The sequence below is a fragment of the Lonchura striata genome, chromosome 2, assembly GCF_050655825.1.
Source record: "Lonchura striata isolate lonStrDom1 chromosome 2, ASM5065582v1, whole genome shotgun sequence".
Classification (NCBI taxonomy): Eukaryota; Metazoa; Chordata; class Aves; order Passeriformes; family Estrildidae; genus Lonchura; species Lonchura striata.
Genome location: NC_140704.1, coordinates 146751270 through 146778112, shown reverse-complemented (window position 1 = coordinate 146778112; position 26843 = coordinate 146751270). Strand labels below are relative to the sequence as shown.

The window sequence follows — 26843 nt, the reverse complement described above, 5'->3', positions numbered from 1 at the left end:
TTCTCATTTATTGCTAACAATATTTTTATTTTAATCACTTCTAGGCTCTTAAATACTTAATTACATGATTTTCTGAAGAGCTCACATGCTGTGAGAAAAACAAGGGAAAAAGAAGGGATTGTTTTATCACTACATTAGCATCTAAAGGCATCAAAGGAATTCCTAGCCACATACTACTTGCTATACAGAATGCAGTTAAATAGTGTATTTACATACAAAGCCTGTGAGACTCAGGAGAACTTACAGTCAGAGAATCAGAGATTCAAAGAATAGTTTGGGTTGGAAGGGACCTTTAAAAGTCATCTAGTGTAAGCCCCGAATGAGCAGGGACATCTTCAGCTCCATCAAGTTGCTCAGAGTCACATTCATCAATGCTTTAAGTCCAAAAGGCCTCTTCTCTTTTGCAGGGATGATGCTGCCCTGGAGGGTGCAGGGTTCTCCATCCACACACCCTAGAGTTTGGCACTTCTGTCCTCTCTGCCCTGCCACAGCCCCATGGGTGGAAGCTCTGCTACCCATCCAAAGGCAGCAATGCAGGTGAGTGCTCCTTGGCTGCACCAAAAAAAAAATTAAAAAAAAAACTAGGGTCAGATGAAGCTGTTTAAACATCAATTTGATATCACTGAATAGGGAGGAAAAACCTGGAGCCTGTACAACTGGTCCTGCAGCAGTGACTGTACACCAATTCCATGGCTCCACTGCCAAGACTCAGCCAAAGCCTCCACACAGCCTCCCTGCAGAAGGAAGGCCCACCAAAAAGTCTACCAAACCCAGAGGTGAAGTCAGGGATGTCTCTTCCCTGCTGTGCAAATCCTTAACACCACCAGCAGATCCACATGTCACTGCACCCATGTGAGAAGCTGCTGCCTGAGCTTATGCCTCCCCTTCCCAAGAGCTGCTTGGGAGAAGCCCAGACTTTCTTAAGCATCTGACTTACCCTTGCTGGGAGCAAACAGTCCCTGCCTCTCCCTCCAATGCAGTCAGGATTTCTCTGTCATGGGCATAATCCGCTCCAGAGACAGAAGATCTGATTTTATGTCCATCTTTTATCACAAAGAATGGAGAGAGACCACTGAGAGTGACACTATCTTTGTGTAAGTGAAGATACTGCTAGCTCCAGCTTGTAAGTCCTCAGAGCTATTTGGCTAAAATAACTGAAATAACTTCTTTCTGAAGACTGCTCATTAAGACACCCTTTTCACCAGTCTGCTTCCTAGACTGAATTCAATTCTGCAGGGGGTGATGCCGCAGCAGAAATCAGTGCCCTTTCCAGACTCCTTTTCCATGGCAAGTGCAGAGTTGGTACTCACAGTAAATAACCAGAATGCAGCTCCTAAAGAAGCTCCAAGATTAAAAAAAAAAAGGAGGAAGGAGAAGACACTGAAACACATCAAAAGTATCATACTTTGAAACACATAAAGAATGTATCAGGAAATGGTGTACTGACAAGAAAACTTCAGGATTCAGGGCTAAAAAACAGCAACAATAATTAACATGTTATAGGAGATTAAATTTAATCTTTTTTTTTTTTTTTTTTTTTTTTTTCCCCTCAAGAAGATGACACTCCTGCCCTCCTCTGACCCGACACAGGTTCTCTGGGAGTCGGGCTGTCAGGTCAGACACGTCTGTGGCTGATGCAAGCCCGTGGCAGCACTGCGGTGCCCGGTGCTGCTCCTGCAGCTGACCCTCAGCGCAGGCAGGGCTGCAGCGTGAGCAGCAAGGATGTAAAGATATAAACAGCTGAGGACTCAGCCTGGAGAGTGGCAGCCAACCTGGGCCGTGCCAGCATCACCTTTCACCCACATCTGCTGAGCCGCCTCCCGGTGGGAGATTATCTTGGGAAAACAAGCCCTGCCAGGCTGCTGGCCCCAGCTGGTCCCAGGATCAGAGTTCCATCCTTCCAGGACAGTAAGCTAAGGGAGGAGAGGGGGACCCCGTGCCCAAAACCATCCCCAGTGACAGGGGGATCAGAACAGGTTCTCCTAGTAAAAGAGAACTTCTTCCCCTCCCCAGCGGCTCCTGAAGTGTTCAGCCCCACCTGCCCCTCCAGAGCGGGATCCATGCTGGGGGAAGCAATAGCCCAGCTGTCCCAGGCTGGGGACTGATGCTCCCTTCCCGAAAAGGGCCACCAGGGAACCAAGCCAGCACAGCAGAAAGCTCCAGTGGTTTTCTCAGACTTGGGACCTGAGAGCCAGCAACAAAAATCTGGGAAATTCAGAGAGGAAACATCAGAAATCATCAGCCCGAGAGACACACACCAGAAGTCACCATCAGGAGAATGTTTAGAACCAAATCTGATCTTGGTTGTATCAAGATGCTCTCACTGCCTTCTGTATTGGATCAGGATGTGCAGGCCTGGTCATAACCAGGTTTTGGTCTCTTCCACATCCTGCCCAGGGCCAAGGTGGCTTCAGCTGATGTGCTCACTGCAGCTCTGACACCAAGCAGGATAGAATTCCAAGCTACCAGAAGTGCTGGAGCTAGCCATTAAGATGTCAGAAAACCAAGGAAGAAATTATTCCAGCTACTTATTTGCTATGTTCTTGGTCTGCCTATCTGGAGTCACATTAATGGCAATTTCTAATTTCTTTATTTATTTTGCTATCTATCTTTTAAAGTCCTCCTACAACCTTTTAAATTCAATCCCTTACTGTCATTATATATATGTCACCACACCAAAACAATGTCACAAGACTTTTGATTACACAAAAAACACAAAAAACTATTTTTTCCCAATGAATAAACTGGTGTATCAAAGCAGACTGGTGTATCTGGCAGAAAAGTCAGAACACCTTACGAACATTTTTTCAGGAAGAGAGTGGCAAGATCCTTCTAGATATTACCATTTTTTCCTACCTCATAAGCAGCATGAATCAACAAAGCAAATAAAAATGACCTAAAAACCTAACCTGAAGTGCTTTGGCCTTGATTTTGATCTTGAAACAATCTGGCCCAAGATCAAGAATAATTCTTAATATTTATTTTTAGAACACATTACCTTCAAACCTCCAGACCTGTGTTAGATACCTTTTCTATTTTTTCCATGAGGCTGAAAACACAATCTGTGAAGTCACATTAATCATCAGAGACTTGTCCATCATTGATATCTCAGTAAATACTTTTCCAAGGAAAGAGTGTTCTTTGCACAGCATACGTGGGTTTTCCCACCACCTACCACCAGGAAATGCATCATGTTGATATCCAAACCTGCCAAAGCCAGCCTGCTCTTTCCAGAGCCACACCAAAGTTCTGGCCTTGAGTCCACAAAGCCCATTTAACTGGTAACTGTTGTTCTCACCGGCACAGGGCAAATCTGTGTTAGAACTCATCCTCTCATGGCTGTATTTCCTCACAGCTGCCAACCTCAGCCCACCTGGCTACTCAAGCGGGATGCAAACAGCTTCTTGCAAGCAAAAGCTAAGTATCTGCATCAACCCTGAGAACACTTTAACTGAGGAGGTCTAACTACTCTCAGCTTCTTTTGGAAACATGCACAGCTGACACATGCTGCCCCATGTGGCTCATGTACCAGAAACACCACTAGTAAGGACCTGAAACCGAGGGAAATTGCTGATTTTCCTTGAGCTGAAGCAGTTCCATTTGTAGAGATGTCCATCAATGCACCCAAGATGATATGAGGTCATCCAATCTCCTGTCTTCTAATGAACACTCTCAACAGTGTAAAATCATCGACCACACAGGGATTGGGAAGGATGAAAGGAGTCTGTTCTCTCCTGACCCTAACACAGCATAATGAGGGCAACAAACAGCCCCATTTGTGGGATACTGGGGGATGAGAGGATCTGTGATCCTCAGCTGCCTTATTGTCACCATTTCCTGCCACACTCCTTCTCCACATGCCCTAAGAAAGGGACCTCTGTGAAACTGCCTTCTAAACCCAAGCCCTCAAGCAGGAAGCCCAGGAGCCTGTGATAGTTTATTGTACACTATTTTTTAAATGGTTCCTTTGCACTAATGCAGTCCTTTTCATTAGGATGGCCTGAGGCACAACAAGCACAATACCTAAAGATCACAGCTCTGCCTATCTAAAGGCACCAGGAATAGTTCTGAAGAATGTGAACCCTTCAAAGACCATGTGATGAGCCTCCCAGTGAAAGGGATGGTTTTTTAAACATGATGACACAAAAATCACCAGAGGGGACCAAACCCAACCATCACCCTTAGTCAGCATCCGGTTCTCAGATGTTCTGAAAAGCAGAGCATGCAGTTGGCAGGAGTGCAGGAGTGAGAGGACAATCCTGCTGGCACCCATTACTGGCATGCACAAACTATTTGCTGTGTTCTCCAGCTTAATTAAATCAACAGTTTAAACTAATTCCTCAGCTTTGACTGGTAGCAACAGAGAAGCTGACACAGCTCCCCTTCTGCCACCCATGGCAAGCAGCTGACAGAGATGACAACATCTACCATGGGGGATGCATCACTGGGAGATCACCTGCTACAGCCTCCAGGGGTTCACTGTACCACAAGGGCACTGCTTAAACCAACCACTTACTTCCAGATAGATATGTTTTATCTCAAATGTCTCTATTCTTGTGGTTTTGCCTCACCACTCTAGCTAATGGGGGGATGGATGTCTGGATTCAGGGAAAGGCACCAGGTTTCACAATGGACCTTCCCACCTCAAAGACTGAGAGATAATAAAAGTTGGATGAGGAAATGAGGGGGGAAATGAAACAAACACCCCACAACATCACATCATGGTTCATTCATTGTTTCAAACAGCTGCAGCAGAAATTCTGCTTTTTTTTTTTTTTTCTGGCTTTTCCCTTTTTATTTCCCCTGTCCTTACACACAGATGAAATGAAGCATGGAAAGCAAGGGCCCCTGTCAGCATCTGCTCTGCACTGACAGTTCAATCCTCAGGGCCAGCCAGTGTGATCGGCCTCAAACTACAGTCACCACAAGTACAACTGGACAGATAAACCCCTTATCTATGGCAGAATAATGCCTACTGCAAACTGCACCACTGCAAAAAGCTTCTCTGACCCTCCACAGCAAGGTCTAGTCCTGACTGGAGTGCATGAGCAACTGGAGCTGCAATAAACCCACACTGCTGAGGAGCACCCTGGAAAGCCAAGTGAACCCTGACACTGCCTAAAAGTTTTGGTGTTTCAGTCCAGCCCCTGTGGCCCCCATTTAAGAAGACACAACTAGTTTAAAGAAGGAACTGAATCACTCAAAATCTGCAGAAAATCTGAAGCAAAAACTTCAGCTTAGGAGCAGAAAGACTACTATGAACAAAACCATCACAGAATTACAACTACATCTTCTTAGTCATCACTGACAACAGTACAACCATAAATAAATAAGCTATTGTATTACATGTACTTTTTATAACATGCATTGGGGCTTTTATAATGCATATGGTTTCTTTTGGGGACAAACCTTTTGCAGGGCCTGTTGTGATAGGGACAATGGTTTTAACCTGAAAGAGGGTAGATATACATTAAAGAAGAAGCTTTTTAGAATGAAGATGCTTAACACTAGAATATGTTCCTCAGAAAGTGTTGAAGTACTAGAAAAGGTTTCCCAGAGAAATTGTGGATACCCCATCCCTGGAAACATTCAAGGCCAGGCATTGGATGGGGCTTTCAGCAACTACATACAGTTGAAGATGTCCCTGCCCACACAAAGGAGGATGGACTTTACAGGATGACCTTTACAGTTCCTTCCAACCCAAACCATTCTAGGATTCTATGACATTGCCAAACAACCCTGCTAAAGAAGACACAATAATGAAAAATAAGCAGTTTTCATTGTTAGTCCTTTTAAGTACTGACTTTCCTACAGCCACCAAGCTTGGGGCTTAGTACCAGAGCTGGGTGAAGGTTGATTTTAGCTAAGGCTGGTCTCACTAAAAATTGCAGCTCTCTGTGGAGGTGAGTGCAGGTGAACAGGTACGTCAACAGGGTTTCAAGGGCAATGAAGCTCTGATGGCAGCTGGAGGACAAAGTATTTCTGGGAGACCTAAAGATGTCAGGCTGCCCCAGCAGTAGCAGGAGACCTTGGCTCTGAGGTGCTGCGTCCCACCTGGGAGCTCCCAAGATGTCCAAGAAGGATGTGTTTGAACAGAGCCTGGTAGGGGATCCAGCTGTTAGAAGCAGGAGGGGAATGACAAACCCTTCTTGGACTTGAGGACAGAGTGAGTGAGCTGCCTGTGTCAGACCTGCACAGCTCAGGGGGTTTGTAAAGGCAGGAGGTGTGCTGTCTGCATCATGGAAACAGGGATTTAAGCTAAGGACAACACTGACACAGGAACAAATCTGCATCAGCTGGCTATGAATGACTTCAGGCTGCTGCACAAAGGTCCCTGGCCATGCCAAGCTCTGGATGCCTTTCAGCAGTCACAGGGCAGGTAGCCCAATCAGTCTTAAGATACAGCTTGATAAATTTGCTACTGAGATTATACACCTTGGTGCTCTTGAGGCTAAGGAAGAGACCTTCATGATCCATGCCACATTACAACCTCATTCCTTCAAGGACAAGAACTCCCAGAGCTTTCCACTGATTTTTGTTATTTTGGTCATCACAAGCAAGGCTCCATTACCCTTGTCCACTCCTGTAAAGCCCTTCAGATGCACGCTGCAGTAAATTCAGTATCTTCTCAATGCATACAGAGATGTTGTCCCTACCACCTCCAGTGCATCTCCATCCCACTGCTCTGAAGGCCCTCTGCTACATCAGACACTCTAGTTTCTTATTCCCTAAATACTTCCAGCATTTGTTTGGGCTGTCTTTGGAGATTACTGCAAAGTGTTCTTCTAAGCCATTTGTTTTCAAAGGTACTCAGATACTTTGCCTGTACCTTTGATAGGCTTCCAGCTTTCAGATCCCTGTGTTTAGATAAAAATTACTTTCAAGTCCAAGATTCATAGTTCAGCCTTTCAGCTGCAGATTTTCAATGACCAGATCTCAGCTAAGCCAGGAAATGCAGCTGCTGCCTTGCCAATATGGGACACCATTTCCTCCTGGACACCCCAGTGGCTCTGATACAGCTACCAGGACACAGGAATGGATTCATTTCTTGTATTCCAGTGCCTTGTAATGTAAGGCTTGACTGGGAGCTGCAAGGATGTTCATGAGACCAGCAGATTGGTATCACCAGGGCAACCCAGCTCCCTGCAAGGCAGGGAGGTCTCTCCATACACATCTGCTGAGGGGTCCCATAGGCTCCACAGAAAATTTGGGACCCCTAACTTTTCTTCATACTCTCAGCCAAGTGAACAGGAAAGCCTGTCTGTACACAGGCACAGCTGCAGCACTGCCTCCACCTAAGCTGAAATGTCTCACTGGCACTGAGGATATAGGGGGAAACCTGAGCACAGGTGCTCCAGCCTGCAGGAAGCTTGGGGGCAACCAGATGGAGACAAACCTCAAGCCATCCCATTACAATAAACCACAGGATACCATCCCCTAAAATGCTCCAGCTGCAGCTGGTCAGGAATAACCAGGAGTTCTGCTTTTAATCCAGATTCAGATAGCACCCAAATTTACTCTGGAGTCTGAGTATACACAGATCTTGCTGTGCATGGCTAGGCTGTCCAAGGTGGAGGGGGTCCAACCTCTTGGAGAAGCTCCACCAGCAACAAATCCTCGTCAGCACGAGGCCCTCCCACCCTTCAGGAAACTACAGCCAAGGAGAGCTCCACAGTGCTGAGGATTACTTCCTCTTTGGATAACTCACTTGCAAGCAAGGAGCCCTGTCAAAGCACAGGGAAATATGCAAATATAAGACAAAGAAGAAACATCAGCATATTAAAGAGGTTTGCCCTCATTCTATCAAAGCCTAGCAGCAGTGATATGTTCCCTCCTCCAGTAAAGCTGCTGGGATTGTGTCACCTGCGTTAACACACTTATCTTTGGCCTTCGACATGCCAGGAGTGCATGAATTTAGTTCGTATCCCCATTTCATTCACATTTTGTATAAAGGATGGGAATGTTTGCAAAGGGAATCCACTTCTCATTTCAGACCCCTGACCAGGCTCAGCTGGATGGATATTTATTTAAAACATTATCACCCTCCCTGCCTGGGCTGCTACCATCACAGCTTCACAGGTCACAGCAGGCAAGGCGTGCTGAGGCTGCAACCCAAGGCAGCAACCAGGCAGGCTGGGAGCGTGATCCTGTGTAAAGTGCTGGATTTGGTTTGGAAAATGTCTGTCTGCATTCCAGGTCAGCACAGCAGTGTAAGAGCACTTACTCCAACATCTGCATCGCTACAGGTAATGTGGCTATAAAAGAGAAAAGAATTAAATATCAAGTCAGTGAAGACTTTGCATGTACAGAAATGCTGTAGTATTTTAAAAATAAAGTTTTCATTTGAATATACAAAGACTTCCTTTACACTTTAAAACTCATATGCACAACAGAAGAAAAAAAAAATCATCTGTATCAAGAGAACTGCAAATCCCCTATCCTCACACCCAAAGGCATACCAGGTCCTTTCTACAGACAAGCAACAAGCAACCAAGGCATCTCATGTTTGCCTTGGCTTGACCCATACTTAAGATGTCCCAGGAGCCTATGAAATGGTGAAAAATAAAATAAAATTCAGAATACACCCACAGCCACAACCACAAAAAAGGGGTTTTTTCTGCTGAAGAATTGTTGGTTTTTTCCCTGCTTTGGGCTGCACTGCAGAAGGGCTCTACCCAGCAAGAGGGGAGTGGATAATATAACCTCCCATAAGTGATATCTGCATCACCCGATTGTGCACTGCCCTCCAAAATGCTACCTCCTCTTTTGCTGCAGAAAGACTACAAATACTATGAAGGAAACAAAATATGACCTTACAGAAGAGGAATAAACCCCAAACAAAACAATGTAGGAACTACACAGTGCAGACTGTCACTCTATCTGAGCAGTTTAAGGTGTGTGAAACCTAAGGGAAGTAGAACTCAGATCCAGCTCTAGGAGCTCTGAGCTGCCACTCCTGGATGAGGTACTACCAGCTCCTCTCTGGGGGAGAAGCATTTACCCTATCACCAATACTTGTGATAATGAAAAATTTATTAAGGACATTGTAAGGAAAAAGAACAGCCTCATATTCCAACAGGCAACCTTGCTCACTGAAATTACAATCTCACACCACTTTTCTGTGTGTGAGCAAGTACAGGTGTGCATCCAGTTTTCAATTTTACACTCTTTAGGCAAAGAAAATGTGAAAAAATATTTTTAAAAGCATACAGCATCTAAACCAGTAGTTTATATCGGTAATATAACATAAAAAATGTCAGTCAGTTACCACATCCAGGAAATTAACTTAATCAGTTAGAATAACAAGACAGCCAAAACTTGGCTCCCAAAGAGGAAGCTGCCCTTTCTTGGGAGAACCCACTCTGTCACCCATAATCTGATCCCCTGCAGCCTCTCAACCACATTTTTGGGGATATCTGACTTCTCTTAATGTTGATGCCACTGCTGACAAGACCAGTCCCAGGGACTCGTTTTAATATTATTTCCCTGGCCTCAATATAGTGCAGGAAAAGGGCTAGGGGCAGGTATATTTTATTAAATTAGTATTGATTTTATACATGTCTTTTGGGGAGATCTAATCAAAATTAATTTAAGGCAAGACGAATCGTGCTGCCATCTGAATTCAAAAGTACAGTGAGAGCTGGTTGACAGAATAAAAAGGCAAAATTGATATGTCCTCTAAAAATACATCAATTTCAAACTTCTTGGGGTGTTAGCCTCAGGTAGGCTGTAGGAATATCTCCAGGGAGATGGCAGCTAGTTCACTTCAGTGTATTTTTATCGCTGAGCTGTAGGTGCTGGGTGGCTGCCACCATGCTGAACTCCTTTCATAAATCACTTTGAGATTCTCAAAGTGCAGGTGCCCATTGCAAGATGGGGCACTTCAAGGTTGTCCTGCTACTGCCAGTGGTGGCAGAGCTGCAGGGGCACAAACAGGTGCTGGCACATGGTCCTGCCCTGGCATGTCCCCTCAGCTGGGCAAGCACCAAAGCCCACCCTGCTGCCACTGGAATTTGGGGGATTTTGAGGAGGGTGAGTCCTGCTCAGCTGCCTGGGAAGCAGTGGGACTCCAGGCCTGGGTAAGTCATAGAGGCAAGAAGGGGGACATGGGGCTGCATTCTTCATGGGTGAAAGATCAGAGAAAGGGCTCTCACTGCTTCTCTGCACATTAGTCAGCACATAGGAACACGAAAACAACCCTAAGCAAATCTGCTCTGTAGTAAGTATTAGGGATTATGACTCAAGAGATTTTTATTCCTCTCCCCGTGACTCATCCGGTGCAGCCTCATGGCCCAGATTCAGAACAGCCTAACCTTTTTGGGCTCCCTCTGCCCAAAATCCCATTAAATAATTGCCCTTTGCAGTCAGTGGTGAAGAATTCAGGGGATTTTTTCCCTTTCTTCCCCATCAAAACAGGAGCCAGAGGGAGGGAGTGCTGTACCCCAGGACCACGTGCCTGTGACAATGCTCAGCCCTGGCAAAGCCAGCACAGCCCCGTGACCAGCTGCAGCACAGGCACAGCCCAGAGGGGGATAAATGTGATGATATCCATGGCACAGGGGACAGCTGCTGCCCAGTGCTTCCCAGGAGGTGCAGGGCTGCAACTTTAGAGAGGTGGCAGTCATTTGCCTGTCACAAGAAGGTAACAAGAAGATTACAAGAAGCATCTGGAAATGACCCAGTTTAGCTCCTGGGATGGGTTAGAGTTTGCTGGGAAGAAATCCAGAAGCAAGATTGTGGGGATACATGTGAGGTTTCTGGCTAGGAAAAGCTACACTATGTCTCCACTGCACTTTCTGCATCACTGGTGATAAAAGATTACTCAGGTAATGGGGCCCCCAAAAGCAAGCTGTGCACCCTCTCACCTTACTCACAATTTTTAGAGGAACAGGATCTGTAGCTGCAGAATAAGGGGAAAAACATTATTTTGCAGATGATGTAGCCAGGGCAGCCCCATCCCACAGCCCTGATCCCCAGCACAAAATGATCTGGGCTAGGCTGAACCAGAAGAATTCTGTGGCCCCTTTGTGTTGGGATAAGAATAGCAGCAGATGAATTCCACATTTCAAACAAGGGTGAGATATTAAACAGAGCCTCTGTACAGAGATTAGGTGGAATAAGAAAAACAATAAATCCTTATGTTCTTGGACTTGAATGGATTGACAGGGAAAGCCAGAGAGTGGGGCCCCAACACTACCACAGTGCCCTGCATAACCAAGTGCTTTGGGGTTCAGCTGCCTGTCCAAAAGATGAGGACTACAACATGCAAAAGAAAGGTCTCTCAGAAAAAGATAAAGGACTCTGAGAGACCTTTATCCAGGTCCAGTCCAAAATCACTGCATTCCCAGGCTGCTACACCCCTCTGATGTCCCTGCTTGTGCTACCCACACTCACACCAGAAAGACACTGTAAGGGCACTCAAGCTTGAGATGTCAGGTGAGAAGCACCTCTTACCTCCTCTCACCCCTCACATGAAAGAAACACAGTGAAAAAGTAGCCAAAAAAATGTTTTCCCTTATAAAGCTGTAGGGGAAAAGTTACAAAAGCATGAACCCTTTTCCAGGTTCCTACAGGAATGATTTTGAGTCTGAAAACCAGAAAAAAATATTAGTAAAGGCAGGAAGAAGCATGAAGAAGAGGTGGAACCTCTTACCTAACTTTTTTTTCTTCTTTTTTGCTCAAGGTTATTTCTGTTGTGCTTGCTCTGGAGGAAGGCACTGACTCCTAGTGTAGTTTTCAACCTTTCCACAAACCCCTTCGAAGCTGAGCTTCTCAGCTCCCAACCTAGCCTGGAGGCACCTCACATTCCTCCCTCCTGTCCACCTCACCTCTTAGGGCCAATCTGCATGAGGCAGATAGGCAGTTTCAGCCAAAAGACTGAGTATCAACACTGAGATTCCATCTAAATACCCTCTTATTTAAAAAACAGCTTTTAGATTAATAACTGAAGACAACTAGCTTTGAAGATTGAATTTACTACATGGAGGTCAATCCAAGCTTTACTGAAGGATGTTGATGTCCTGTGGGACAGCAAGTAAGTTAAAAACTACACTTTCATGTTTAACATCACACCCTGTAAACATTATTTCTGCTGTGTGCAAAGGATCTAGTAAAACTAACTAGTGCAAAGGGATTCCCATATTCTGCAGAGGGAAATCTACCCTGACACAGCCACATTATCTGTTAATAATGCCTCATTTTGCAATAAACCCCAGCTATAATACTGCATGATATTGCAGGGAGATAAGCATAACTAATGCCAGAGTTGTTCATGCTTCCAGTTATTCTTGACAGTAATTTATAAATTTATCAAGTTCTTTATAGAACACAACTATGAATAACATTTGCTAGAAAGAGCTCTTAAATGTGCTTTAGAGTTTCTAAACCTTACTTCCTTATCCAGATTACTACATCCCTTATGTAAGCCCTGGTGACACTGAAAATTAAGTCACCTGTCTAGAATAAAAGTTACCTCACCCTTATGCAACCACAAGTCACCTTTATCAAGGGGAAAGGCAGCAGGAGGTACTGACAGGACAAACACTGATTCCAAAATGTCAAAAAAGAGCTGGGAGGAGACAGGCAGCAAGTGACAAAAGGAGGAGAGAAGGTATTTGCAGCTCTGAATCACACATTTCCCCAGACATCTTTCCATTAATGATGAATATCATAATTTCCCTAAATAATGCAAGGAAAATTAGTTTAATCATTTAAAGGCATCATCAATAATAAACGTGTCAGCTCCAGATGCTAACCTCCCCATTCCTCCATCCTCAGGGACTGTTTTAGGGAAAACAGTAAGATTGCTGTCACATTTTAATTTTGGAAAGATGCTTCAGTATCAGGGTCAGGAGAATAAAATAAGTGCCCAGGACTGAGGACTGTCAGTCTGAGCCCCTGAGCAGTGTAAAAGCTCTTTGCACCTCAGCTGCCATTCCTGTATGATAAAGCAGCAATCAAACTGCTGCTCTTGTTTGCTCAGGTGAAGTGCTTACAGCAGAGGTATGCACCAAGATAGCTGGGGGCAGATAAGAGGAAAGCCCTTCCCACCTGCCAGGAGAAGGTTCCACCAAGGACCGGCAAGGATAAGGAAGAGGCTGCTCAGGAGGCAGCACATCCATCACCTGCAGCACAGCAGGTGCAAGGGTGATGCCACATCTGAGTGTACCCAGCTGCTACATCAGCACCAGCATCAGCATCTGGATGAGAAGGGGAAGCAGAAAATGATGCATGGCCACTATTCAGTACCAGACTGCTCAGGAATGAGGAGCAAAAGAAGATTTAAGAGCTTTGGCTCCATCGCTGCAATGCTGCTGGCAAAACTCACCATGTGCCCAGGAGCAAGCATCCTCTACAACACAGGAAAATCCAGAGAGATTTCCCAGCTCACCTTGACCTGGGTACTGTCTCCTCTGAGCCATCTGCCACCTCATCAACGCACAAGTCACACCTTCCCTGAGGTGTGGACTCCATTGCTCTGCCATGACAAAATCATTATCCCAAGTGCTGCTGCTGCCATGGCAACCCCAACCACTGAAAACAAAGGTAATGAATTGGTTGTGCAGGACTGGTGGGAGGAACTGGGCTCATTTGGGGATGTCCTACTCACAGTATGAAAGAAGGGAAAGGAAAAGGGGTCAAAACCCAAAATCATAGGGACAACATGTTTCCAAAATGCATTTTCCAGAAAAGCCTTTTGCCTGCAAATACAAGAGGGATGCAAGAAGCAGGATAAAAAAATCTGCATAAAACTGGCATCGTTATGACTTCCAAAGCCATATTATGACATCCTCAAAATGAAAGCACAGTGACCACCAGCAGAGACAGAAACCCAAAGCAACCACCAGCATGTGATTCAGTGTCTCATGGCAAGGAAACCCAGCCTGCTGCCTCTGCCAAATTTCTAACAGGAGCTGGGGTGGGGTGAGGTTTGTGCCACCAGACCATGATTTCTATTGTTTCAACTTTCCTCTTTTCCCTTGGATGCAGAATCTGTGCTATTTTAAGCAACTATGCTAAAAAAAATACCCAGAATGTAATGCCTGTTTGTGCTGCCCATAAAAATCTTTTCCACTGGAACAAAGATTTAAACTTCTGACTCAAAATTACTTTACAATGGGGGGCTGATTATCAAGAGGGCCAGAATATCCTCTTATTAGAAAAATGTTCACTGGGTTTCCTGAACTTTACATGGTGGTATTAATTCAATGGCTTGTTTGGTTGGATGCAGGCAATACCAGCTGTCTCTGACACTGGCAAAAAAGCAGCTATGTTTTTTATAATACAGAAAAAGAGCTTAAGGTAACTGTGTGTGAAAGTGTGGCATGTGTATTCATACACACACATACATGAATGGACACACATGTCCTTCTGATCACTGTCAAAAAAGATACAGGAAAGAAAAACATAAAATCACAACAAAAGATGGGAAGGATCAAAGGATGCATTCCACCTGCTTCTCTGAAGTAAAACAAACCTAACTAAGGCACTATTTAAAAATTTTTATTATTTGTCTATTGCAGTAGCAAGCACCATGGGGGAAGCTTCAAGCCCTATTTGTCCAAGTCCAGTGCAAACACTTAAGTCAGTCTGGAAGAGATTAATCTGGCTTCCTTCCTTTAGACTGATATAAAAGTACCCCCTAGTCATTTTAGCCAAAACCTTTTTGTTCAGAGACTTGTTTCTACTGGTATAATATTTATTTGCAGACAGATTATGTTACAAAAAGGGAGGGTACATAGGCTGGGCAGCACTCAGGCAGGGGTCCATCCACAGATCAGTTGTCTGGGGATGCCTGTCCTGCCACCATCCTCAGGAAGCATCTCCCAAGCCTTGCTGGTTTTTTTGGGCTAGATCAGTTCTAACTGCCCCTGATGCTGGGCCTGCCTTTGGGGTGAGCTCTACCCTAAAGCCACCAGTGATGGCCCATGGCAACCCTATGTGCCCTGTGCCACCTCCCAACCTGCTCTGTGCCAGCAGCTGCCCCGGAGAAACTCTGCCCTTGCTGACCAAGCATAGAAGGGAAAGCTCTGTGTAAAATGCTCTGCTCACTGTTAGGCAGCAGAGCAGATTAGATTTTAAGGCAACAAGTCACCAGGTATGAGCCTAAAACTTGCCTTTATACATGTCAGAGAAGACTCCTATAATATGTCTCCATCTTTCTCCATCCCACTGACCAGGATCTGAACCAGAACCCATGAAGGAGAAGTTCTGGAAGGGTTCCTCAGCTATTTTTTAGGTTACAGAGCCAACAGTCAACAGAGCCAAAGCTTGGCCTCCTGGCAAACAAAGAAATCATATCCAACAACTGCATCCAAATTTAAAAAAAAAAAAAAAATACCCCAGGGAGCCTAGCACACTGTAAAACTCTTATTTACAAGTTTTTTGGCTGTTCTTTCATCACCAGAATTTACTGGAAAAATTCAAAAGCAATCATTTTACAAACATGTTTTGCTCTGCACAGTCCCTGCACCCAACTTTACAGGGAGAATATCAACAGGAAGACAGGAGTCCACTGCCACCCCAGGAAGCTGCAGTGTGCACTCCTTTTGCCTTGTCAAAACCCCACCTCTCAATTTATATACTCTGCAATAATTATTTTGCTAATCACAGGCTGCTCTGTGCTTCTCAACACTAATTATTATTATTAGAGCTGGCTCAGCTACAAACGTTCTCGCTTTCCAAACACACAGTGCTGGGCTGGAGGAGAGGGGTGGAGGGTTAATCCTTTACTGGATGCAGCTTAAGGCAGTGAATAGTATTCTGGCCTGTAAAGGAAAAATAACATCTTTCAGGAGATTTTCCATTTTGAGTTAGCACAGAATCACCACAAAAAGAAAAAAAAATACTGGGTAAGGCAACATAACACATACTATGGTCTTCTTTCAACTCATCAGCTATATTTATCTCTGAACTGCAGCATGGAAGCATATTTCACTTAGAAAAACTTTTAAGCTGCTTAAAAGAGACACTGAAGTAGCAAAGACCACACACTTGGATACTGGAGGGGGAGAAAGGAAAGATTTATATGTTCAGATGCTGTAAACTAGCTGGAATCTGCCACCTACAACTCATCGCCAAGCCCTCTGGTGAGCAGGCATGACTCAGGCACAAGCCCACATGAGCTCGAAATGTTTTGGTAGAAAGCTTCTCATATGACCTGGCTACTTTTTAGCCATCTATTTCACTTTCACCCACAGTTTGTTTTGTTTTGTTTTGAAGCACCTGCCTTTGACCAGGGCCAGAGACAGGATGCTGGCTAAGAACAACATCAGCATCTCTCCCAGTATAGCAAGTCTACCCCACCTGAGCCCAAAAATTTAGGACCAGCAGCATTGCAAGCCTCAGCATTGAATCTGAGAGGACTTGCACAGTGACAGCTCAGCATTAAGTAGACTGGCTGTAGAAACAAATTTTCTGAGCTGTCTGCCAGGTTACCTCTGCCATGATCTGCTCCTTATGCTTTCCAAGGCAAGGTCCTTGGCATCTCCCAAGTCAACCAGTGTCACTCAGTGTCCCACCCTGAGGCTGCAGCTATTAGAGAAGTTCAGGTGCCATCCCTGTGTTCAGTGGACTGACACCACCAAACTTGTGATGAGATAAACAGCCCATTCCTGAGCCAAACTAAACCAGGGAAAAAATAAAAACAAACTGTTTGGGCAATCAAGAGAAATGGAATTGGGCCTGTCTTGAAAATAGCACATCACCCAATCAATTCTCATTAAATGATCCTTGGGTGCAAAAGGCATCAGCAGGATCAGGTTATAAGCATGGCCTGAAATAGCCCCTCCCTCATCCAAGGGGGCTGAGGGGTGGGGGTGAGAGGCACAGGACACCTGCATGACTTATGAAAGTCTGTATTGCAGAGGGGGGAAAAAAAGGAAAAAAAATGAAGTGTCATCCTGGCTGAAACATGACACTGAGTGTTCACATTTCACATAAAAAGCCTCATGTATTATCATCAGCCACATGCAGGGAACAGTCTGGAGTATGATTTCTGTTTATTCACCTTGATGACATCCCTTGAAATGTTCTCCTCAGGTTACATCTTTCCAAGAAACAAAAAACTCTTTTTCCATCTCTTGGAAGGAAAGCCCCTCCAGAGGTCTGTGTGCCTAAACCACGCTCAGCAGAGCTCACCTGACCTGACCCCCCAGGAGTGCTGGCTGGGCACGTTCAGGAATTGCCACGCACAGAAAATAACCAATGCCACAAAATGGGGCTTAGAATCATCATCTTTTCAGGATGGGAAATGCAGTGCTGAGTCCTGGGATTTCTGGGGGGATAGGGAAAACCAAAACAGCTGTGCAAGCAAAATCACCCAACCAATGTGCTTGCTGCAAGGCTGATGCAGCTGAGAATAAAATGTCTGCTGTCAAGTGATATTGAGCATATTCTGCAGATCACCAACATCAAAGCCTTTCCCATTCCAGATCTCTCTCATTCTATAATCGAAAGCACTCAAATGCTGTTTCACTGTCTACAAGGCAACCCCTAAAAGAGGCAGTCTGGCAGCTCAGTGCTTGCACAGACTGGGAAGTGCTGTGCAGGACACGTCCCCAGCTCCCAGTGCTGCCTGCCTGCTCTTCTCAGGTGGCATCTTCTTAGAGGGATGGGATGGCTCAAACCGAGCCATCACCAATGCACACACAAACCCACCAGCTCAGCTCTTCCTACAGCCAAAAGCTCTGCCACCAGGCCATGGCAGAACCAGCACAAACCAGGGCCTCGGTCCCCCACAGGGCACAAACACGGCTGGAAACAGGTGGAAAAGCCCTGGGCTTGCAGTACAACAGAGAAAGATACTAAAATTAGTGGCATAAAGATAACAGAAGGAATGCAGAGTCTGGGCTTGGAGTGCAGACTGCACCCACCAAGGAAGGAAACCACTGATCCTGAGATGCAGGGCAACTGTGGCCATTAACCTCAATTTTATTGTTAACCATAAGATCTGAGAAATATCTACTTAGCCACAGCAGCTGAAATCCAGAGCAGCCAAGGGAAAACAGAACATTCAGGCTGAGAATAATTTAGAAAGAAGGGAAATGAGAGCAGTTTCAATTCCCTTATTCCTTTTTTCCAAGAATTAAGGGCACAGCTGCTGTCATTCTCAGGTCACCAACACTTGGGGTATGCTGAGAGTTTAACAGGATGCTTGGCCAACCTGCCCTGGTGAGAGAAAGGAGAAGCCATGCAAAACAGAAATTATAAACCAACCTGGAGGAGAAATATGTGGACAAGAAGGTAAAGAATGAACAGCCAGAATAGAAAAGAAAGGGGAAAGAAAGAAAAAACAAGGGAAATAGGCCTATGAAAAACACCATAGGCATAACATTCAAACACGAAGTGGAACAGAAACAAAGAAGTGAAGAGAAACTATGAGGAAGAAGCAAAGTTAGAGATACACAGGCAATTATGCTTTCACACATATGTTTGTATATATATAAAATACAAGAAATGTTACTTTTAGATAGATATATTCATACAAAGAAAGTAGAAAATCTCTCCCATGCTTTATGTACACTGCCCTGGACAAAAGCTAATTCTCTCCTGTAAGTATAGTGAGACACTGGCACTTGTTGCCCAGAAAAGCTGTGGACTCCCCATTCCTGAAAATGTTCAAGGTCATAGAGGATGGGGCTTCAAGCAACCTGCCCTAGTGGAAGGCACCCCTGCATATGGCAAGGGAGTTGGAATTACATGACCTTTAAGGTCTTTCCAACCCAAACCATTTCACAGTTTCTGTGATTCTTTATCTTCATCACCAGCCAGGTTAGCACTGACAGTTTCACTGGCATGGAAATGCTTTCTGTACACTTGTACCAAGCTGGCTGCCAGTTTTACTGCTATTGAGAGACAAAACATCACAGGAGCTATTAAAGAAAATTCACTCTACAGCAGCATGTTTATGCTCATCATGTGCACAAACAGCCACAGATGCCCAGGAGGAATATCAGCACTGTGAGCTATTGGCATTACATACAGCACCACCAAGAGCTTGAGATACCAAACATGTCTGTGCTGGATGTTATGTAAAAATAGAACAGAAAGGTCAGACCCTGTCCCAGAGACCCAATGACCTAGGGTAAAACCAAGATAAAGATAGAAAGCAGAAACAAATAAGGCAGGCTGACCAGAATGGAGCCATGCCAAAAGAGACACTGTCAACTCACCATACATGGCAATCCTGGATGGGCACATCTAAGAATCCTGCTTTAGACAGGAAGCTGGGAAGGGATCAGCCACAATACAGAGGGAGCAAAGACCCAGCTATTCCCTGTACTCTGAACTCCTGCTTAAACCACTAATGGATATGGTGTAAAGATTCCCCACCACTGCAACAACCAGCAGTAAGCAGTAGCCCACATCAGAACCACCACATCCATCAAACCACAGAAACAACCCCTAACTAAAGTAGCCACAATGTCCATCACGAGCTTCACTTCAAGATTCCTCTTCTAACTGCTGGTTTGTTTAAGCATCACATTTTGAGACACATAAAACAGATGGAGACCAAGAGTCCTACATTAATTTACTTGGAATCTGAGAGACCATTCTAGGTGATAATTGAGGCAACATAGTTAAAAAAAAAAAGTTTAACATGCAACATATCTGCTAGATAGTAGAGCTTGCTTGAACCTGTTAATGCAACAAGGTGCTGCAAACCAGTCTTGTGATAGCAGAAAATTTCTAAAAATTAACCCTACTTTGAAATGGCTGAAGAAAAAAGGGCAGAGTTAAGGAGGCCTGGGCCCCTACCTTATTCTTGCAATTTTCTAACTTTTTTTTTATAAAGTCTTGAACCACTGAAGGTAACTGTAACTGCAAAGGCATTTTTCTCAATGCTGTTTAAACACTACAGTCATCACCCTATTATCTTTTGGGTACTGTATTAGCTGATGAACTAACATCTAATACATGTTCTTTCTCTTCCTCCAACCCAGCAGTGCAGGGTCTTGTTCTGCTTGTACGTGCCTTAACTGTCTTTAAATATCATACAAAACATTACTATATATTTAGGAAGCGGACCTTCAGTTGAGCATAACTTGGAGCAGAATATTACGACGTTTGTGGTGATCCTTATCTCTTGAAGTTGCACAATTTATGCAAAATTGGACGCTCAAAGAGCAGAGCTTCATATGCTTGCAGAATGCTCCTGTGGCCTTTAGCACAGTTTTAAGCAATCCTCCTGCTACCTGAGGCAGTTCAGGGAACACACTAACAAGAGATCAAAAGACCTCAAAACTTTATTTCCAACAGAAGCCAGCAAAGAAAGAAACACAGCCGAGATGGGCTGCAGCTTCCTGGATGGGTTGATGCTCCCTTCACTCACAGGCTCCCTGCACAAGTATTGTATGTATGTCACTGCTGTTTTCAAACCAAGACACAGCAAATGTCAAGGACAGGACCAGGACTCTTCCCACAAAGAGATGCTGGACCTGCTCAACAGCCGGAGATGGAAGAAACACCAGAAGAAAGTTTATCACCAGGAGAAAGTCAAGAGCTCTCCTACCCCTCCCACTCAACTGATCACGCGGGCAGCAGCAGGCTCTGCACCCCCTTCCCCATACTCTGGGGCACTGCTGGAGCTCAGAGAGCTGTTCCTCATCAGTGAGCCAACAGCATTCAGGAATTTGGCTCCCTGGCAGCAGCTGGGTACAAAAAGTTTAAACAAATGTTCTTCACACTGTGGCCACCGGGGCCTGGGCTGCGTGCAAGGCAGTGTGGGGCTCCACGTGCCAAGACTGGTGAGAGGAGGCAATCTCATAATTTTTCCTGTAGTACCAGACACTTCAATGAACTGATATATGACTTCAAGCTCCTTCTTCTGGTGCCACTGTGCCCTGCCACTGTGGAAGGATGTCAGGAGCCTCTGCTGCAGAACTGCTCTGCTGGTCAAGCCTCCAGTGAAACTGCAGCCACAGGAGTTCAGCCTTAACGCTTGGCAGCTTCTAAAGGGCACTGAAATCCCTGAATATCTTCAAATAAAATATTAATTTTATAAGCAGTATTTCATGGGTCTACAGGTTTCGTCACACGTCAGGGAAGTCTTAAAGAGATTTAGCCCTGATTTTCTAGAGAGCATGGATCCCACATGTCAGCCCATTCCTGATGGTATCTCGTACATTCACAGCCTGAGCTGTCTTTCTGCTGCCACAGTAAAGGCAACCTTTTTACTTACTCAGCATCCAGATTTGCTAAGCAGAACAAGATACAGGTATTTATCACCATGAACATTAGCACTCCTAATATTATTGAAAGAAGGTGAAATGCATTATCAAGAACAACCATAAGCTCTCCCCATCAGTGGATCAGGACAAGTGACTGAAGGTTGTTGGATCCCTGCCATCCATTCCCCTACCATACTGCTGTGATCCATGAGGTGGAGTTAATTAACAGAGGGATGTACAGAATTTAAATACCATTTATTGTAATTTGTCTCACAAAAGCAGCCAAAAAAAAAAATCATTAAAAGTTATTAAAATTATCCTGCAAAATAAGGTATTTGGTAAAAATCTCTCAGGTCAGCTCAGGATTTATAAGGAAGGCCAGGACAATGGGTACCCACAGAGGGGTACAGGCCCAACCCCTAGGAAATATGTTGCATTAACCTAATAGCTACATCTTGAGCTCTGAACAGGCTACAATCCACTCAAAGATAGTTACACCAAACTAGTACCTAGTAACCTGTAGATTGTACTTGATACACTTATCCTTAAAATTACAAAATCACTGCAAATTTCCCTTCCCTTTTCTTCTCCATACGAAGAATGGCCATCGATCATGTTACAAAAGATGAAAAGCCAGTACTTACTCTTACTGCCACAGGAAAATAGGAGTTAGGGAAAGTCTTATTTCCAGACCTTCAACATTTGCACTTGAGACATGCAGCTGCTTGGGAAGAAGTTTTCAAAAGCTTTTTTCTGTCTGGTTGTCTTGGTTGCAGCCGCCAGACCTGCCCCTTAAAGAGCACCTACACAAGTCATCACTGCAGTTTCTGACCATGTCAAGCACAGGAGCTCAACCATTTCCATGAGAATCTGAGGTCCACGTGACATTAGAGCTCTGCTACTCTGTGCTGAGTGTGAACAACCATATGGAAGAGAGTGGCTGCCCTGGCACATTTGCAAATAAAAGAGTCAAGCCGAAGAGTAGAAGCTGGGGGGAGAAAAATGGTTTGTTGAACCACCAAAGTCTCCCCATAACTAATCACTGGGAACCCCATTATGTTTTCAAGATGCTTGTAACAAGCAGACTGGTGGGTCTTTGTACTAACAACTCAAGATAAAGAAAACTTTACAAGACAAATTTCCCCCCTGAACCTGTTTATCTTAATCACATTTATTACTCGTGTATTCAGGAAAGCTGGGCCTCCTTCCATCTTTTTCCACAAATGGAGAATGGAAGCCCAGCTTTTCAGCTTTGCCTCAGTAACCACAAAAACAGAGACATGCTGGTGGGAAGAACCCCCCGGGATCTCCAATCCAACCTCCCAGCTCTTAAACAAGGCTGATTATTTTCCTCTGTAACACCAAATACGCCTAAATATTTGTTATCATTTTAAAATAATCTAACAAGTGCTTTTTAGCACTTAAGAATTGTATAAAGCTTTGTTCACCCCCAAAAGCTAACTAAGAAGAACCAAAACGAGATATGAGATACCTGTAAATCCAAGTATTTATCTTCTAAAATACCTGAGCAGTATTCCAGTTGCTTGTGCCACAACATGAAGCTCTTGGCCTTTGCTCCCCCCGGGAGAACTTCTGGGAAAATGTATTTCAGACTTTCCTACTCTTGTGAAAGAGGATCAAAACTAAACAACCCATTATTATTATTTAAATAGAGCCGGAAAGATAGCTAAATATTTCCAAAAGGATGTATGGTAGCTTTCTGCTCCATGAGTTAAATTAGTCACTGATAGTTGTGACTACCTATTTACAATCCCAGCTGAAGCATAAATGGTTTTTGGTACATCACTTCTAGACACTGCTATAGCATGACTACATGACTGTACAGTAAACATTATGTTTACAACACAGCTTATAAAACAGTAATAATGATTACACTGATGAGGATAATAATAATAATAATAATAATACCAAACATCAATATCAGCTAACAGGGACCTGTGCTTTATCCAGTCAGGAAGATGTCAAGGGTTCAAGCACAGTCTGGGTTTTTGTGACTGCTCCATATCCCACAGGCTCAGCCAGGAGCCCAGGACTGCTGTTTCCACCACGTAAAGGAGCACACACAACACCACATGAACCCAGAGCTGCACCACAGGCAGGGACAGCGATACCTGATCTGACACTAAGCTGCAACAACACAGCACCTCGCTGAAAGATGTCTAGGAAAAGCCACTTTTCCTAAACCTACAGAGGCTGTAAGAGTCTCCAGCCTCCTGCACCACATGTTCCCTGCACAGCTAGCATGCCCCTTCCACCTGTGTATTCAGGGCTCACTCCTCATCTGGGCAGGGAACCGTGCAAAGCAATGCAATGTGTTCTCCTTTGGCTGGGACTTTGCTCAGCCAACATGTTCAATATGAGACAGTTGCACTACAATCAAATCTAGGCCTCAAAATACAAAGTGCTAATCAAGAGTTGCAGGTTGCTGCTTTTTTTTTTTTTAAATTATACTCCTCCATTGGATTTTTCTTCTCCTTTCTAAGTTGCTGGCAATAGCTCCCCAACCAGCTGAGATCTATACAGGATTTCACAGAACACCAGCAGCAGACAACCTGTCCCATGCCTGCTTGCCAATGACTTTGAACCTGTAAGATTTGCTACATTACAGAAATCCCCTGGAGCAGAACTTACAGTGGTACTAACATGATGGCTTCTACCATCAAAACTAACATGATGATGATACTAAGCAAAAAATCAGGATGCTGCACCCACACCAAAAGTATTACTGGGCTGACATGCCTCTTTACTGAGCTCCAATCTGGCAGTAAAGCTAAAGCAAGGATGAGGCAGCCAACCAACAGGCACTCATGGAAGCCAGGCAGCCCAAACAGCCATTCAGAGAAATCCAGGGAAAAGGAGACTGACCATCCATCTGGACAAAGGGAAGATGATGATGATAGGTGGTTAGGAAACCTGAGTTTTCCACCTTGAAATCCATGCACCTGACCCCTTCAAAGTCTGGGGGCTCCCAGCACCACCCACACTGTGCTGTGGGTCTCTGTGAGCTGCTTACAAAACCACAGGATGGGATGTGGTCTTGCCATTCAGCTCTGCTCTGTACCTGCCTCTAAAAAAACAGCCTACAGCTCCAGCAACAGCTCTGGCAGTAGTTACCTCCTCTCCCCAAAACAGGAGAGCTTTTCAGGCTCTCTTTAGGCTTTTCTGCCTTTCCTAGAAGAGGAGCTAGGTCCAGTGACTGGATAAGCCCCCAGCTTATAGATAACAATCCCAGAGATGTAGTCCTGACCCAACAAAAGTTCCCAAAATCCTGCAGCTCTTGACCAGGTACATGATCTGGCACTGGGTATTCCTGCCTGAGACAACAAAAGAGGTGACAAAAGGCTGATTTCCAAAATATCTCATACTAAAGACACTCTGCTGTACCATGACACTCTTCCATGCAAATACACGGTCCTTCCAGGGCTTTGGGCTGCTCTTCCTTGTCTGTGTGCTCCACACATTGCAGCTCAGCTCAGCCCACTGCCCAGCAGCACAGGTGGGCTCCCAACAGCTGCACAACCCAACCTCATAGTGTGGGGGGCATGGTCAAACCTCCCCTCTGTCATCCAGGAACTTTATAATTAGCAGATTTGCAGGAACCTACCCAGTAATTTTTGTACAAAGCTGCTTCTACTGCTCCTTCCAACTCAGGTTTTAAGGCAAAAATGACTGAGAGACAGAGCCTGCCCCTTCTGTTGGCAATTTGTTCTAGAAGCTAATCACTCTTGCCTTTATTTTCTAATTCATCATAAATTCAGATGTGAATTATTTACCAGGCACTGGTTCTAGCTCTGCCTGTCACTGCTGCCGCTCCTTTCTGCATGATGCACTGTATCAACAGGAATTCATGGATCATTCTTCCTTTGAAGTGACTAGAGATTTAATTGTAGTAACTGCTGACAAATATAAGATACTAATAGCAGTGAAGATGTGACAGCACAGGCATCAGAAGGTGTGGGACAAAGCTTCTAGGAAAACCTGGGTGACACTCAACCAGTACATCCCCAGTATTCAGGGTATCCTACCCTGATTTGCAGGACAGAGCTGCACACTGATGTTCAATCCATACCTTGAATTCACATAATGAATGAGACCATCTGAGCGTGCACTAAAAAGCATTCAGATCATACACATCTGGATGTTTTAGATCATGCACATCCAGACCACTCCAAATAACTGGCCAGTCCCATTGTTTGAGTCACAGCAGGCTGCTGTGTTCAGCTGAGGAGAGCTGATGCTCCAGGTAACCATCTCAGTGCTTTTATCTGTAACCCTTGAAGCAACAGAGGGAAAAACACCACCAGCAAGCCCTGTTTTAAACAATATCTGGCACTTGCCAGAGAGAAAGAGAGAGAGAACTGAGAACAGTCCTTAACTGCAACACTGGTAGCTCAAAAAAATGCTGTCCTCCATGGAACTGTACCCACAAGGTGAGCAAATGGCAGGCACTGCACCTCCAGGTATAGTAATGCCATATGCAGGCACACAGCAGCTCTGCTTGCCAGGGCACTGAGCACTTTGCTACATAAGATGGACAATCTCAAGAGCAGATGCATCTGTGACAGAGGGAAAACATGCCTAGATACAGTGATACTGAGTCCAAGAGACAGACTATGTTTTTATTCCCTCCTCACCCTTCGTAAATCTCACCAGGAACCTGCAGGTGATCAGAACTAAAGCTACCAGCCATCAAGAAGACAGAAAACAACATGCTGTACTTCAAAATAAGATCAGTATCACGTTGTTGCAGAAAGGCAAAAGCTTCCTGACCAGAGATGCATTTTCTTCTCTGCTAGCTCAATTTGCAGCTCTGCATGCCTCTTGACTCACAAAGCAGGTCATCACACCAACCCTGGCCAACACTGAGAGGTCAGGGTGTTGTGCCCACCATCCCAGCATCTCCATCAGAGCAGTGATGCACTGAAAGCAGCACAGAGACTCCACTGATGCTCTGATGGACTCATTTGCACTGCTGAACTGCTTGACACATAGCTGCAGTGCAGTGCAGTGCACTGCACCACAAGTTCCTAACATCAGACTTCTTTAAATTCATCTGCTGGGAGCAAAAGACAAACCACTAGTAATCCTGCAAGCAGCAGAAATGCTTCCCATGTCACAAAAATAACATTTTCCCATGGTTTGCCAGCACTGCTGTCTGCATAGACCGATGGGGAAAAATATTCTTGAAGATGTCACACTTGTAAGCATGACTTTGCAATTCTAAGTAGACCTGCACCAGCATAATTACTGAAAATCATGAAGAAAGAGGACTGTAGAGAATGTAATAATGCACTGAACACGTTCAGCTGAAAGGTGTTAAACGAACACAGATTGCATCAATACCCTGAAAGTACAGATACACTTTCCCCTAGCCTTGCTCCACATCAGCTTCCCCTGACAGCAATTTCTCATAAAAAAAAAGGTGAATGAAATATATACAGCCAGGAAGCATAAGCTGCCTTTGTAAAGCATTCTGATTAAAAACAGGAAGATATGGTTCAAATTTTGCAAAGAGTTAAGCGTAAGATCCAATCTCAGAACACAAAAGTCCTTAATGAAACAAAAAGCTGGGCTTTGGTTGTGCAGGGGCACAGAGAGAAGGGCACAGCATAACACAGAGCCGCAGAACCGTGCTGCCATCAGGACACACAA

The 26843-nt window shown here is 44.7% G+C and overlaps 1 protein-coding gene across 26 annotated transcripts in view; it reads right to left on the bottom strand.

Moving 5' to 3' along the window:
• Positions 1–26843, bottom strand: part of LOC110476993 (uncharacterized) — a 169232-nt gene that overhangs the window by 139510 nt on the left and 2879 nt on the right. Inside the window, exon 1 of one of the 26 annotated variants that reach the window (XR_014953057.1) lies at positions 245–26842. The exons of the other annotated variants lie outside the window; for them this stretch is intronic. The gene's annotated coding sequence lies outside the window, so the exon portion shown is untranslated. Of the gene's footprint in view, positions 1–244; position 26843 lie in introns of those variants that run through there. 26 annotated transcript variants of the gene reach the window in all.